Genomic DNA, 13939 nt, shown 5'->3' on the forward strand with positions numbered 1-13939 from the left:
CCTCCCTTTAGAAGAATCAGCCTGTTCACCTTCAAAACCCAGCCACACACAGACAGGGGCTTCCAGTCTTCTCCTAGGCGCTGTGACGGAGGCAGCCCAGGCTGACCTGTGACACCACCTGAAGCCCTCTGCTCCCTGCTGTCTGGCCCTGACCCAGTTGATGTGTCACTTTCCAGCCGAACTGACGGCCCTCTCGTAACCACGGGGATTCTTCAGCCACATGCCCCTGCAGCCATAAGTATTTACTGAACAACAACTGTATGCCAGACTCAAGGAGAAGGCTGAACAGACCAGTTGCCTCTAAAGCTACGCTTTGATGTTTTACATTTGAGGCACATAATAGAATCTGTATGATTCTATTATGGAAAAAGATAGAGTTATTATCTTTTTATATTTTAAGTTATTTATCTTTCTAAAAAGAAACACAAAAAGAAAAAAACAAGTCTACGCCCTATTGCTTCATTGGAGAACCGCTGTAGGTTTTGTTTTTTGTCTTCATGGGGGTGGGGGGGGAGGGTCATTTATTTATTTTGTTTTTAGCAAAGGAGACAGCTGTGGTCAGATCTATTTTCAAAGAAATAAAGATAATTATATGGCTTCTCAGCCCGTCCTTACAGCCTCAGTACAGGAAGCCGGAAGCCCACTGCCCACTAGAGTGGAAGCTTTCTCTGGGTCCCCAGCTTGGAACTGGTCCTCTTTGCCTTCCTGGGTGCTCCCAGGGGAAGACATGGCAGATAATGTGGCTTCTCTCTGGTTCCAGGAGCCAAAGGAAATGTCAGTTGCTTCTGGGAAGGAAGATGACCTTCTCTGAGGTAGGGAGCATAAAATCAATGTAGTCAAAATACCATCCCAACCAACCCCTTCTGCCCCCTGGGAACTCTGAGGACAGACTTGTGGAGTAAAAAGATCCCAGTCTTTGAAATAAAGCAAGTGAATAAAAGTCACTCAGTCATGTCTGACTCTTTGTGACCCCATGGGCTATAGAGGCCATGGAATTCTCCAGGCCAGAATACTGGAGTGGTGGCTGTTCCCTTCCCCAGGGGATCTTCCCAACCGAGAGATCATACCCAGGTCTCCCACATTGCAGGCAGTTTCTTTACCAGCTGAGCCACCAGGGAAGTAAACATGGGTCTGAATCCTGATTTGGTCACTAATTAGTCCTGTGATCTTGGCCAACTCACTCAAATATTCCAAGCTTAAGTGCCCTCATCTGTAATGGTAATAATTATTATTTACACCAACCTCATGTAACAGTGATAAGATGTATTACAAAGCCATAGCCTAAGAAGTAACTCAGGAGAAAGTAGACAAACGGAAAAGCCAGAAATCCTGCAGCAGATCTAAGAACAAAGGAGAGCTTGACATGTGAGGGAAGACACCAAAGTCAGTGGACAGAGGATGGAATCTTTAGTGAACGCTGCTGGGGAGACTGGCTTCTATCTGGACAAAAATAAAGTCATCTTTCATGTATGTGTCCCTGTCTTCAGCTGCGTGGGTGCTCAGTTGCTTCAGTCGTGTCAGACTCTTTGTGACCCCATGGACTGTAGCCTGCCAGGCTCCTCTGTCCATGGGATTCTCCAGGCAAGAATACTGGAGTGAGTGGCCATGACCTCCTCCAGGGGATCGTCTCAACCCAGGGATCAAACCCAGGTCTCTCATGTCTCCTGCATTGGCAGTCAGGTTCTTTACCACTAGTGCCACCTGGGAAGCCATCTTCAGCTGACTAAGACCTAAATGTAAAAGAGAAAGGTGGAAACTAATTAAAGGATGTTTTAGGGACCTGTCTGAGCAAGAGGGAGAAGGCAATGGCAAGCCACTCCAGTACTATTGCCTAGAAAATCCCATGGATGGAGGAGCCTGGTAGGCTGCAGTCCGTGGGGTCGCTGAGTCAGACACGACTGAGCGACTTCACTTTCACTTTTCACTTTCACACGTTAGAGAAGGAAATGGCAACCCACTCCAGTGTTCTTGCCTGGAGAATCCCAGGGACGGGGGGAGCCTGGTGGGCTTCCGTCTATGGGGTCACACAGAGTCGGACACGACTGAAGTGACTTAGCAGCAGCAGCAGCTGAGCAAGAGACGCCATCATGGGAGTGGACCTTTGCCCAAGGAGAACCAAAAAGCTCGTCCAGCCACACAGTTTCTGCCCCAGAGGAACCAACTCTACCTTCAACCAGCTTGTGCTAGAGGTTGTTCAAGAGTGGCAGCACCTCGCCACCACTGTCCCAGTTGCAAATAATCCAGAAGACGAGGCTCTCTGGCCGGGAGGACAGACCACTGTAACAGATGCTGTGCATCTGCAGAGGCGCCCACACTGAAGGTTGGCGCCCTCACGGGGGGCAGCCGCGCCCCCAGGAAGAGGCTGGTGAGGGGCGCCGTCCTCACCATCACCCGAGGTGATGCCACGTGCCCCTGGATTGCAGCTCCCTCCCACTCCCTGGTCCTCCCAAGGGCCCTGGAACCTATGCGGCCACACCAAACCCAACAAATGCTCCAAGGGCCAGAAGCTCAAGAACACCAGAGGCCAATGCACCAGCTAAGGCTCTAGGAACTAACCTCAGATCCGGCCTTGTTAGGAAAAAGATTTTGGATGTTACAAGAGGAAAAAAAAACTAGTAAAAGCAATGTGAGCATCGTTTTCACAAGGCAATCCCAGAAGGATAGAGGCGCACGTGTTGCCTTGTAGGAAGGAGCCGATGTACTGCCCTGGGTGGAGCGGGTGGGCTGGACCAGGCTTCTGGCTCGGAGGGTACCGTGGAGTCTGGGGACTTGAAACATTCAGGGCCTCTCTGCAGGTGTCCCTCTCCCAAAGGTTGGGATCCCAGGACTTTACCCTGGCCTAACTGGACTTGCCCTGGTGGAGCAGTGCACTGTCTTTGAATTTCAGCCACTCATCCAGTCTCCTGGATAGAAGATGCACCTCAGCTTGTGTGCAGCTGCAGAAGCGCTTCCATTCCTGCCTTTCCACTGGCTGCCAGGAGGCCTGAGCTGTTCATTCTCTTTCAGTGGGGGAATCTACCTATACTTAGTGATAGCCGCTTAATACTGTCATCTTTTTTTCTGCCCCTTAAGTTTTTTATATTGTTTGTTTATTTCTGGCTGCGCTGGGTCCTCCTTGTTGCAGGCAGGCTTTCTCTTGTGGTGGTGAGCAGGCTTCTCGTTGCAGTGGCTACTCTTCCTGCAGAGCATGGGCTCTAGGGCACCTGGGCTTCAGTAGTTGCAGCACGAAGGACTCAGTAATTGCAGCTCCCTGGCTCTAGAGCACAGGCTTAATAGTCGCAACACACAGTCTTCGTTGTCCCGTGGCATGTAGGATCTCCCCAGATTAGGGAACGAACCCCTGTCTCCTGCATCGGCAGGCAGATTCTTAACTCCTGGACCACCGGGGAAGCCCTAATACTGTCGTCTTTAAAGTTACATGTACTCGCCACCCCACCCCCGGGCTCACATGCCCGTTACACTCATGGCCTGCCGCACACTCCTCCCACAGGTACAGGACCCATTCATCAGTCGAGAGCCACTTATGTTGGCGCCGGCCCATGCTTCCCCTTCCACCAGTGCTGGGCTCTTCCTTGCCAGCAGAGTGGGGACTCAGGCAATCTACCTGCTTTCTTGGACCACTCCCGGGACCAGCTGCCGCAGGTAAGGTTTCCAGGAAGCAAGCACCGAAATGGAGTTCAGGGGGCAAGAGATTTGTTGGGGATCAGCAGAGGAGGGAGGCAACTGCAAAGCAGCCTGATGAAGCCTCCACCAGTCCGCAGGGAGACCTGGAAACAGCCTTGCTGGGCAGAGCTATCCCACGTCTGACAAGCGCCTGGGCCTCTGAGCCACAGTCCCCTGCCGCATCACTTGGTCAGCAGGTGTGGCTGCCCCCAGGAAGGGCTGCTCTCTGCAGCTCGGCAGCAAGTCCTTCCATGAAGGGGAATCTGGGGGCAGTCCTGGAAATGTTGTTTGTGGGTGAAGGCAGACTGTGTGGATAATCATAACAGCCCATGTTTGTTCCGTTTTTACAGGGCCGGGTGAGGCTAAGTGCTCTTTATACTCTAGGGTGGGGCCATCGTTATCCCCGTGTTTGTGTGCCCACGTGAAGAAACCGAGGCACAAAAAGCAGAAATGACTTAGGCTGCAGAGCATGCGATGGGGTTGAGGGTCCTTCTGGAGAAGATTTTCTTTTTTCTTTTATTAATTTATTTTTTAATTTATTTTAATTGGAGGCTAATTACTTTACATTATTGTATTGGTTTTGCCACACATGGACATGAATCTGCCCCGGTGTACATGTGTTCCCCATCTTGAACCCCCCTCCCACCTCCCTCCCCATCCCATCCCTCTGGTTCATCCTTTGGAATAGTTTAAAATTTTCGGAAAATGGTCACTCAGAGAGCTCCCGTCTATCCTCTCAGTGTTCCCTGATGTTAACACCGTACACAACCACGGTACATTCTTCACAACTGTGGCATCAGCACATTACGAATGATTAAATCACTGGCTTTAGGCGGATTTCCACGGATATCCTTTTACGGCTGCAAGGTCAGATCTCAATGCCACCTTGCATTCAGCATCCCTGAGATCTGGACTCTGCGGTGTAAACTTTTGACCCGGCGGCCCTCCTGCCTGCTGTTCCCACAGAGGCTTTGTGGTGCCGCCGGCCACCCGGGTGTGTGTGGGCAGGCGCAGTGCCGCGCGCTGACTAGCTCACTGTTTTCTTGGTGAGTGTCTCCTCTCTGCCAGTGAATGGAAAAAACTCCCACCAGCTCAGTGGGATGCTTGTTGGGATTTGCCTCTCAGATGGTTCCTGGTGCTCTCCGGTGTGTGTGGGGGTGGGAGCCTTATCGGGGCGCCCAAAGCTGCTTTGGGCTTGGCTCCAGGTGCACCCGGCAAGCACACCCCTCTCTCTGACCTGCCCGGCAGCCAGCCTCCCTGGCCCTGAGGTCTGGCGTGAAGCAAAAAGGAATTAAGTAGGGGGATCCCTGTTCTCCTGCCCACACCACTCAGCCAGCTCACGGACCTCCCAGGTGCCTGCTGGCTGGCTGTTCTGGGTCTGGAGTCCCACAGCAGCTGCCCCCTGAGAACTGGGGTGCTCTGAGCACCCACCTTTGTACTATGGAAGGAAAGAGACAGCTTTACTGACTGGGAAGTGGGAAACGTGCAGATTACTAGCACTCGCTTCCAAGCCTGGCTGCTTACTCCTTGTGAGGCCACTGTGTTATTTCAGGTCCAGTCTTCTCATGGAACTCAGTAAAACAGCATCTTGCTTAGTGGTTACATACGGCTGAAGCAGATGGTTTGAGTATCTGCTGTTTATCAGCTGTGTCACCATCGTCATGTCACTTCACCCCCTGTGCCTCAGTTTCCTCACCGGTGATGTGGGGAGAGTAACATCCACTTTAGAGGGCTCTTGTGAAGATGAAGGGAATGAACAAATGCACTCCAGCTAGAACCAGGCATCGAGAACCATGCCTGGCACGGACAGACTCTCAACACATAGTAGGTGTTGTCGTCTGATTCACATGGAGGTTTTGTTCGTCGTTGTTCAGTCGCTCAGTCGTGTCCAGACTCTGTGAACCCATGGGGTAAGCAGCCAGGCTTCCTTGTCCTTCACGATCACCCAGCATTTGCTCAAATTCATGTCCATGAAGTTGGTTATGCTATCTAACCATCTCACTCCCTGCCACCCTCTTCTTTTGCCTTCAATCTTTCCCATCATCAGGGTCTTTTCCCATGAGTTGGCTCTTCGCATCAGGTAGCTAAAGTATTGGAGTTTCAGCTTCAACATCAGTCCTTCCAATGAACATTCAGGGCTGATTTCCTTTAGTGTTGACTGGTTTGATCTCCTTGCGGTCCAAGGGACTCTCAAGAGTCCTTCTCCAGCACCACAATTTGAAAGCATCAGTTCTTCGGTGCTCAGCCTTCTTTGTGGACCAACTCTGACATCTGTACATGACTACTGGAAAAACCGTAGCTTTGACTATACAGACCTTTGTTGGCAAAGTGATGTCTTTGCTTTTTAATATGCTGTCTAGGTTTGCCATAGCTTTCTTTCCAAGGATCAAACGTCTTTTGATTTCATGGATGCAGACACTGTCCGCAGTGACTTTGGAGCCAAGAAAATAAAGTCTGTCACTGCTTCCACTTCCCCTTCTATTTGCCATGAAGTGATGGGACCAGATGCCATGACCTAAGGTTTTTGACTATTGAGTTTTAAACCAACTTTTTCACTCTCCTCTTTCACCTTCATCAGGATCTAAACAGGAATGTGTAGAGAGAATCAAATGAGATCATTATCGTAAAGGTGCATTGTAAATGGCAAAGCATGCTAAAAATGACTTGTGTGATTATTTTTCTTTCAGTTTTACTGACATAAGTGACATATAGCACTTACAAGTTTAAGGTGTATAGCATAATGATGATTTGGCTTATAAACATCATGAAATGCTTATCACAATAAGTTTAGTGAACACCATCTCATATAGATATAAAATTAAAGACAAGAAATTGTTTTCTTTGTGGTGAGAACTATTAGGATTTACTATCTTAACAGCTTTCATATATAACTTACAGCAGTGTTAACTGTATTTATCATGCTGTTCATTATATCACAGTACCCATATATCTTATAGCTGGAAGTTTGTACATTTTGGCTGCCTCCATCCAATTCCCCCACCCCAACCTCCACCTCTGGTGACAATGAATCTGATCACTTTTTCTATGAGTTTGTTGCTTTTGAAGTGTCATTGACCTACAACAGTATGTTAGTCCCTGGTACACAACACAGAGATCTGATATTTCTGTACATTTCAAAATGGTCACTATAAATCTTGTTGCCATCTGTCACCATACAAAAACATTAGCACATAATTATTGACTATAGTTCCCACATTTCATCTCCGTGACTCACTTATTTAGTAACTGAAAGTGTGTGCCTCTTAATCTCCATCACTTGTTTCTCTGCACCCCCCAACCCTAGTGCTATTATTTTAAAAAACTATTGTATCAGGAGACGCAAGTTAGCCTATAGGAAATCATTGTCCATCTGAGTCAGATTACCACGGCCAAGTACAACTGAAAAACGGATGAGTCTATGAAGTCTATACTCTTTTATGGAGCCCCTATGTGTTGTCTGTATTTTTAGGCATGTTTGCTTATATTTTCTCATTTAATCATGGCAGTACAACTTGAATGGCTATTTTTATCCACACAATGGCTGTCTAAGCCTCAAATATGTTCCAGTCCCTCAGGAAACAGGAGTCAACCTCAATCAGTTGATATTTACTGAGAGCCACTCATGTCTAGAGACACTTCTAGGTGATGGGGAGTAAATATGATGGGTCCCTGCCCTAGAGGAACCTGCATTCCAGGTCAGGTTCAGTGAGTTGTGGACCAATATGCCGGTCCTTTGCCTGTCTGCCCTGGACCCTTCCCTGTCCTCTCTTTGTTCCACTCTGAACCAAAGGCTTCCCTGGAAAAGTAAATTTCCCTGCCTGTCCAATCCGAGTGAGTCTCAGGGACTCTGGCAGCTGCGCTCAGACTTCCAGCGCACTAGACTGGCTGAGGGTAGGTCTGGAGTTGCCACAGTGCGGAGCCTCCTTGAGTGAGGTCAGCAGTTCCTTGGAGAAAAAGAGTCTTGATGATGCCTTCTTCATCTTGAACCCAGCTATGCCTGAAGGCGGGGCTCCCCCTGGGCTAACAAAGCCTCATGTTGTCTGAACGGTGGCCTGAAACAGTCCTCACTGATTCATTGCCTCCCGGGGCGGCAGTGAGGATTAAAGTGAGAAATTCCACGGAGGGACTCTAGCCCAGTGCCTGCACCTTCCCCAGCCGCGGTCCGCTCTTAGGATTAGCTTCACGAAAAAGTAACGGTTGTTGTCGCCGTGGCCAACGTCGCTGGGTCTGGGTGGAGCGGGCTTGCAGATGCGGCCCAGGCAGAGCTCCAGCTGCAGAGATGTGGGGTAGCCGCGGCGGAGGCTCCCCGGGGCCGCGTTTGTTTGGAAGCTGCGTCTCGGTGAGCGCTCACGGCGGCTTCCCTGTGCGCCTGTAATGCCGTAATTGCAGCCTTCCCAGCTGTCGGCCGTGGAGACAGCCCAGAAAATGAGGTTGGCTCGGTAAATATTGAACCAAATTATGCAAATGAGCTCCACGAGAGACTCAGCTGCCGAGACAGGGTCTGATTGGCGGGTCCTGGCCCAGCTCGCAGGAAACCCCTTCCTCTCCCCTCTCTCCCACACTGCTTTGTCAGCTGGGGGCGGCCACCTGGGGTCCTCCAGAGAGGCCGGGGCTGGGGCAGCAGGGGTCACCCCTGCCCACTCTCACTGGCCGTCAGGGGGTGAGGGCAAGCTCTGTTAGTGATGGGGTGGGGTGGGGGGTGTCCACAATAGTGTTTACTTCCTGCCACATCCACATTTCACTCCCAGAGAAGCTGCCTTGGCAAATGAGTCTGTGAGGGCACACACCTGGCCTCTCTGCTGGGTGTCCCAGCTGCTGCAGGTGGAAAAGGGACGATTGGGTCCCCGTGTCCCTGGGAGGTCCTGAAAAACCACTGTGGTGGCCCAGTTCACTGCGGAGGACCTCAGGATTGTAGAAGCAGGAGTTAAGGTGCAGGTGCGGAAATAAAACTGGAACTCTCCTGTGGTCGAGGAAGGGGATCTCTGTGGCCTTAGCAGGAATGAATATACACCTGCGTACATCCGGCGAGAGTGGGCTTGTGTGCGGAAAGTCTGTGTGTAGGGGGAGGGGATCTGGCTGAAGGCACCGGGTAGGTGGCAGTGACAGCCTGGGAGGGCCTTGACAGAACAGATGGCTGAGGTGGGATGCTCTAGATCCCGGCCCTTCCCCGGAGACCACCCCCTGAGAGCCTGGAGCTGCCAGCGAATGGTATTGCACAGGGACATGGGCTACACTCCGTGAGACCAGATGCCTGGGTGAAAAAGATGGACTGTGGGAAAGAGGATTCTCTCAGCTCCTTCTTGGGCAGCTTGAAGGGAGTTTGAAGGGCCGAGGGCTGCAGGGACAGAATGTCGCTTTGGAAGTGTAAGCACCCGATGCTCTGTGTCCTGCAAGGATCCCTGGCGATGGGCCTGGGTGCTCTCGGTGGACACCTGCAGCAGTGGGTAGCATGGCCCAAAGGTAACAGAGACATCACATGTCACCGAAGGAGCTGGAGTGGAAGGATGTGGGGGCTGTGTTTACGAGTTCTCATGAGTCAGCCGGGGATGCCTATCCAGAATAAACAGTGAGACTTGGGGTGGGTGGAGAGGGCTCAGCTCCTGGGTCAGCAAGCAAAGGTATTAGATTAGTTTCCCATTTCAGTTGCAACAGATCCCCACAAGATTAGCAGCTTGAAACAAAACAGATTTATTATCCTACAGTTCTGGAGGTCCGAGGGTCTCACAGGGCTCAGATCAAGGTGTTGGCAGGGCTGTGTTTCTCTCTGGAGGTGCCAAGGGAGAATCTGTTTCCCTTGCCTTTTCCATCTGCTATAGGCTGCCCACATTCTTTGGCTTGTGGCCACATCACTCAGGGTTCTGCTTCCATCGTCAGATCTATTCCTTCAACTGACGCTCATGTCTCCCTCTTATCTGAACCTTCTGATTACACTGGGCCTGCCTGGATTAGCTTCTTATCCTAAAGTCAGCTGATCAGCATCCTTAACCCCCTTTGCCATATGACTAACATTCACAGTATCTGGTGATTAGGATGTGAACATCTGGGTTCGGGGGAGGGGGTGCATTATTTTGTTTATTACTGGTATAAACTGAAAAAATTGAGTTATTACTATTCAATAACTGTATAACTAGTAATAGTTATTACTATTCAATAACTGTGTAACCCCAAGACTACCCACAGTTTGGCGAGGCCTGGGGAAACTAGGTTATGCTTAGAAATATGTTCATGTCTGTAAAGATAAAATAAAGACGGCCTGTCAAACAAAGTAAGTGCTGGTGCATGTCATAAACATACAATTAGAAATTATAGGTACCAGGCTATTCTTTTCTGTGTACCATCCCTTGTTGTTGTTGTTTTTGCCACACCACACAGCATGTGGATCTTAATTCCCCGAGAAACTGTTAGTCGCTCAGTCATGTCCGATTCTTTGTGACCCCATGGACTGTAGCCCATGGCATTCTCCAGGCAAGAATACTGGAGTGGGTAGCTGTTCCCTTCTCCAGGGGATCTTCCTGACCCAAAAATCAAACCTGGCTCTCCTGCCTTGCAGGCAGATTCTTTACCATCTGAGCCACCAGGGAAGCCCTATCAGGGATCAAAACCATGACCAATGCATTGGAAGCATGGAATCTTAACTACTGCACCACCAGGGAAGTCCTTGTATCACTTCTTGTTCATTATAAACTTCAGAGAATTTTTCTCCCCTGGTTTTTTAAAACGTAAGAAACTTATTGATCTGTTTTGCTGTGTTGCAGACAGGCCAAGCTAAGAGGCAGCTATCTGTTTTGATTTTTCTTATTCTAATCTAATCCTTCTTTCACACCAATAATCAAAACCGTTCTGACTTTATAATTGCATGTTCCTAAGTGTTTCTATTCTCAAATTCAGAAAAGATCATCTTCATGTGAAATCATCCTAGCAATGGGAAGGGTAGATGGGTAAATCTAGGGAAAACAAAATTATCCATCAGGAACTTACAACTGGGAAGAGAAACAGATGAGTTCACCCAACAACGAAAATATTGTTCTTGCTGCCAATCAGTTGTGGGGCAGCTGGAAGCACCCAGAAGGTTCTGGGTTTTTTTCCATCCTGCTTAAAATAGCCTCAGACTTAGAGGTCTGGTTTAACCCCCATCGTGGACCCTCCAAGCCATAAGCTGGTTTCATTATCCATCCCTCACTGCATTGGTCCCTCTTTACCTCTTTAGTCTTATCTCTCCTTGCATCCCCTCAGGCCACCTGCAAGGTCTAGACACATGGGAAGAGCGGTCATTTTTGGAAAACCCAGCACTCTCACACCTACTGGTCTTGGCAACCTCTCCCTTGCTTGTCTGACTAGTCATCCTGCAAAGCCCAGCTCAAAATTCCAACCATTCTGTGCAGAACAGTGCCCCATGCTCAAAGACTGGGGAGTCTAGACCTGTTGGCTGAGAGCAAGGGAGGAGAACTGGATCTAATGAGGAAGGGTTTGGTTTTTTTTGTTGTTTGTTTGATTTTTTTTATTTCTGGCCATGATGTGTGGCTTGTGGGATCTTGGTGGGCATTGAACCTGTGCCACCCTGCAATGGAAGGGTGGAGTCCTAGCCACTGGAGTGTCACCGAACTCCCCAATAACTGAGTTTTAAAATCATCATCAACAGCCTTTACTCCTCACATCCAGTGCAGTCCTGAGACGAGTGTGCAGTGTGCATGGCCTCATGTTCTTGTTTCGTGCTGTGACCTCTCATGGCCTTAAGAGTGAAATCTTAGCATCTCAACTTTTCAGCTGCGCAGAATTTAAAGCAATTAGGAACATGCCCTAAATGGTAGAATTGGCAAGTGCAAAGCCAGCCCTCAAGGCCTGTCTGCTGATCCCCATGCCTAAGACCTCTGCATAATCCTGCTTGTGCACTGGAGGCAGAAGCCAAGGGCACAGGCCATCCAGAAGGTGGCCTGGTACGGCAGACCAGGCATGAGCACTGGCAGGAGAAAGCCTTAGCTGAAGTCCCAGCGGGGCCACGTGCATGCTGTGGCATCTCGGGCAAGTCGCTTGGCATCTCTGAGCCGTCGGGCCTGTCTCACGAGCTCATTGTAAGGACCGGGTAGATGATGCCCAGGAGCACCCAGGTGCTCTTTCTCAACCAAGAATCAGGGGATTTTTACCAAGGGGCAGTGGGAGGGGCTTGCTGGCTGAGATAGCAAAACAGACACAGGAACAGGCAGCCTCTGTCCTGAAGCCCTGGGGGTAGGTTCCTGGGCAGAGAAGAGTGAAGGCGCAGAGGCCCAGCTGCACAAGCACCAGCCTTCCCAGGAGCTCCAGCTGCAAGGACGTAGGCGGACAGCCCTTGGCTCGGCCACATCCCGCTGCTCAGGGAATCAGCTCTCTGTGTTAAGGGGGAAAAAGCCTCCGGGTAGAAAAATTCAGGCTTGCTACAGTGATAAATTTCGCTCTAGAGAAGGGTTTCTGATCGGCTTCCTTTCACTGAGCCTTGGGGAGAGCTCACTCAACCTGCAGACAGCCAGCCGAGTAGACCTGGGGTCTGACCCACAGGGATCCTGGGCCGGGTAGTGTTCAGTCTCTGAATCTTGGCCTTGTCTTCCTCATCTGTAACACTGGGTGGGGTTTGTCCTACTGCTTTGCGTGGTGGAGGATTAGATGGAATAAAGAAAATCAAAATTATTTCTAATTTGTAAAGTACCTATAGAAGAAGCCAACAACTGTGGTCTTTGATGGGGTGAGGGACTGGATGACTAACAGACAGGAGCTGGAAGGGGATTTTTCATCGTGTGCCCTGTATATGTTTTGAAACATGAAAGACATTCATTATTGAAAAAATAAGCTTAAAAAAAACCCAATAAAATCAGTTAGAAAGTCAAAATCAATAAATGCAAATGATGGCCATTGCTATCAGCAGCAACATCGACACTATCATTATCTAAAAGGCTCTTTCCCCATAATCTTCCTAGTCTAGCCTCACCTGGAGCTAAGAAAACTAGTCCTCAGTTCTCCACAATTCCTGGGCTCACCCTGTACCACACTGTCTTCCCAGCACATCTTCCGAATTCCTCTACCTCTGCAAGGATCCACGTCCTTGGAGAAAGTGAGGGGAGACATTCCAACTTAACACAATTTGCCACAGAAGAGTAAGCGGCCATTTACGAGGAGCTGGAGCCCTTCCCAGTGACCTGCAGGGATTTCCAAGAGTGCTGCTGACAGACAGAAGATGCAAGGAAACGGGTGATCTCATTTTCTAAAACAAAGACCAGTAGAGCACGGCCGCAGATAACGAACTGTACAGGATTGCATGGGTGTGGGGGAGAGGAAGGCCATCCACCAGAAGGGGAACAGGGGTCACCAGTGGGGCGTGGATGGGCTGGGGGATGACAGTGAAGCTGGTTGATGATTAAAAAATCAATGATACCTTCTCATTTACGAAAATTTACATGTGTGTATGTGAATGTGTAAAGAGGTACACGAAAACTAATCACCAGCATTAATGGTGGTTGGCTTAGAATATGTGGTTTTAGGTGACTTTTTTTGGTCCAGATATTTATATGAATAGTTCTAATTATTAAAAATCATCATGTTATTTATGCACTCGGAAAAAAAATCCAATTTCAATGTGAAAGATAAACTAGAACAAATAACTAATAGCTGGATTTACAAATAAAGTCAGAATTCTTTTAAAAATTCAAATTGAATGATTCCAAGGCTGCTTATAAAGAAGTCCCCCACTTCCTGGTTTCCCTTCTTCTGATCAACTCAAAATCCCGGAGGTGGGGTTTTGAACCCATTGGGAGCCCTGGGGCATCCTTGCTGCCACCTGTGGGAGCAGGCCACTGCTGCCTGCCTCTGTGTGTGTGCTTGGGGGAGGGCTGGCTGCTTGCAGTGGCTGCCACTGGACTCTCGGTCCAGCACCATGTCGAAATTCTCAGTAAGAGTTGAGGCATGCACCGTTAAGTGCTGCTGCTGATACTAGATTCCCAGTGCGTTTCTCAGAATGGGAGGCTCTCCCTTCAGTGTCACCCCTGGGGGAGGGACACATTACAGAAGCCAGCTTCCAGAGGACAGTGCTTGAAAGACGGGCTCTTTAATTCACACACACACACACACACACACACACACACCCACAGTACTCAGTGCTCCTAGACCAGCCCAACCTACCACCTGGGGATGCTTACTGTTGGATGTATTATTGTTTAAAATATTTGAACTCCTCCCTTATAGAGCCCCTCCTTATGGAAGGTGGCATTTTTGACCCCATTAATGTTGGACTTGTCCATGTGACCTGCCTCAG

General features: G+C 49.4%; 1 long non-coding RNA gene across 1 annotated transcript; it reads left to right on the top strand.

Moving 5' to 3' along the window:
- The first annotated feature begins 1817 nt into the window (after positions 1-1817).
- LOC148777488 (uncharacterized) lies at positions 1818-13304 on the top strand. The gene is made up of 3 exons (XR_016037777.1): positions 1818-2626; positions 3491-3642; positions 12692-13304. It is a non-coding gene; the product is annotated as an uncharacterized LOC148777488 (long non-coding RNA).
- Positions 13305-13939: the final 635 nt, after the last annotated feature.

Source organism: Moschus berezovskii, chromosome 7 (assembly GCF_049115385.1).
Source record: "Moschus berezovskii isolate FMDL1 chromosome 7, NW_MosBer_1.0, whole genome shotgun sequence".
In the NCBI taxonomy this organism is placed as follows: domain Eukaryota; kingdom Metazoa; phylum Chordata; class Mammalia; order Artiodactyla; family Moschidae; genus Moschus; species Moschus berezovskii.